The 2,853-nt window shown below is 44.9% G+C and overlaps 1 pseudogene; it reads left to right on the forward strand.

Annotated features, from left to right (window-relative positions):
• The first annotated feature begins 585 nt into the window (after nucleotides 1-585).
• Nucleotides 586-2,548, forward strand: LOC110293835 (annotated as a pseudogene).
• Nucleotides 2,549-2,853: the final 305 nt, after the last annotated feature.

Below are 2,853 nucleotides of genomic sequence, written 5' to 3' on the forward strand. Positions count from 1 at the left end.
TAAATAAACGTTTTGGAAAGAAAAAGTAGAGTGCAGATAAGAAAAGTTGGTGGGTCAGGAGAACAGTTGGGAGGATGTATGGCTCAGTACCTCCAGGTTCTTTCTGGAGAGGAGAAATGGTCTTTGCTTCCAGGGATCAAACTCCAAACTACACCCTTAGCATCCCTCTGTTTCAGACAACCAGGTCTCTTCCCCCTGAGCCTCAAGACTCATGGAGCTGTACTTAGCTCGGACCTTTGTCTTCAGGCCTCTTCCCTCAGGGCCTCACTAGCAGAGTCTAGCATAGATGGAGAAACGGTCTTTCAGAAGGGGATTGGGAACACTGCTCCTACAGCAGCTGGAAGCCAACGATGTGTAAATGGAGTTCTCTGGTTCTTATACTCATGGTGTGTAGAGAGTGTGGCAGGCACAGCTGGACACTCACTACACATCGTCTCCTCTCCATCTCTCCTCTGTTGACTAGATCCTGAGTCTTCAGTGTCTGTGTGGAATATCTCCTCCTCCAAGGACTCAGCCCTGAATGGCACAGAAGACAAATAAACTATTATTGTACTGAGATGTCAAGGATTGGTCTGTCTTAGTACGGGAAGATTGGAATGGCTCGGTCTACTTGTGTCCTGCTGCATGTGTGTTGAGATAGGAAAGGTGGGTCTGAAGAGATGGCTCAGTGGTTAAAAGAACCTGTCGCTCTTGCTGCAGACGCTGGTTAGATTCTCAGCATCCAAATGGTGGCTCACAACAGTCTGTAACCCTACTCCCAGGGGACTAAAAGCTGCCTTCTGACCTTCAAGGATACCAGGCATGCACATGGGTGCACATACCTACACTCAGACAAAAAAACTCATACACATAAAATAGTAAAGATTGGAAAGTCTGGGGCTGGAGAGATGGCTCAGTGGTTAAGAGCATTGACTGCTCTTCCAGAGGTCTTGAGTTCAATTCCTAGTACCCACATGGTGGCTCACAACCATCTGTAATGGAATCTGATGCCCTCTTCTGGTGTGTTTGAGGACAGCTACAGTGTACTCACATACATAAAATAAATAAATAAATCTTTAAAAAAAAAGGCAAGTCTAGTCACACACAGCTATGGGGCTCAAAATAATAGAGGAAAATATCTAAAGCTATCAAGGATAGTGTGGGAAGAAAACATAAGATAATAGATGGAAACTCAGTCCATGCTGACACAATTCAATACCCAAAGGATATTCCCCCAATTGATGATGCTGAATATCAACCAGAAATTAACATACAAAATGATGAAGCTGGGCCCCTTGTGTGTGTATCTAGATGTAAGAGCCCAAACTTCAACACTCTTTTCTTTTCTTTTTTTTTATTTGGGGGGGGGAGGGATTGAGACAGGGTTTCTCTGTATAGCCCTGGCTGTCCTGGAACTCACTTTGTAGACCAGGATGGCCTCGAACTCAGAAATCTGCCTGCCTCTGCCTCCTAAGTGCTAGGATTAAAGGCGTGTGCCACCACTGTCATGCTAACTTCAACACTCTTAGAGAAACAAAATAAGTGATAAACACAAGTCTCAGGGGCTGTAGAGATGGCTCATTGGTTAAAAACATTGGCTGCTCTTACAGAGGACCCAGGTTCGGTTCCCAGTACCCATGTGGCAGCTCTCAGCCATCTGTAACTCCTGTTCCAGGGGATCTGACACCCTCTTCTGGTCTCTGTGGGCACTGCATTCATATCGTGCATATATCCAGGTAAAACATTCCAGACATATCAAATAAGAAGATAAAAAAAAAAATTTAAACAGAGTAAGTCTTTATGGACTTGGGGTAGGCAAAGCTTTCTTAGATAACATGTCATGGACAAAACAACAAAGAAAAATAGGTTAGATGAAAAAGAAAATGTTTTTGTGATCCACAAGCTACTCATAAGAAAATGAAGATAAGCCATGTAATGGGGAAAATAGCTGAAATTCATATATTTTGTTTGAGACTTGTATAAAAAGCTATCTTGAAAAAGTAATGAGAAGTTTCTCTTCTGGTCCCAGGCGCTGCGGGAGCCATGGGTTACCGTGCAGGCATGGCCAAGTCCAAGAACCACACCACACACAACCAGTCCCGCAAATGGCACAGAAATGGCATCAAGAAACCCCAGTCACAAAAATACAAATCTCTTAAGGGGGTTGACCCCAAGTTGCTGAGGAACATGCACTTTGCCAAGAAGCACAAGAAAGGCCTGAAGAAGATGCAGGCCAACAATGCAAAGGCAGTGAGTGCGCTTGCAGAAGCCATCAAGGCCCTTGTGAAGGCTCAGGACATCAGGCCCAAGATGCCAAAGGACCCCAGCCACAAACTCAGCCGTCTGCCTTTCATTGCTCACCTCAAGCTTGGGAAATGGATTCGAAGCTACATGGCCAAGGGTCAGAGGCTCTGCCAACCAAAGCCCAAGGTTCAAACCAAGGCAGAGGCCACAGCTCCAGCTAAGACCCAGGCTTCAGCTCCAGCCCAGGCTCCCAAAGGAGCCCAGGCCCCGGTGAAGGCCCCATAGAAAGGCTCCTGCCAGTGTGAAGACAGATGGACTGCTGGGACACACCTACCCACACACTATTTGCAGATGACCAGTGTCCTGTGCTGTTTTTACAAATAAACTCAAGGCAAGAAAAAAAAAAGGTACTAAGAAATGATAAAAATCACAACAAATAAAATGTATCCAAAAGCAGCCAGGTAATACCAAAGATACGTTTCCAAAGAAGATGTGATAAATAGTCAGTAAACAGATGCAAATGTATCCCACTGTATTTGTCAACAGGGAAATGCAAATCAAAACCACAATGATATTCCATTCGACACCCACTAGCATAACTAAGACTGAAAAATTCAGACAGTAGCCAGC

This window comes from Mus caroli, chromosome 5, assembly GCF_900094665.2.
Source record: "Mus caroli chromosome 5, CAROLI_EIJ_v1.1, whole genome shotgun sequence".
Lineage (NCBI taxonomy): Eukaryota > Metazoa > Chordata > Mammalia > Rodentia > Muridae > Mus > Mus caroli.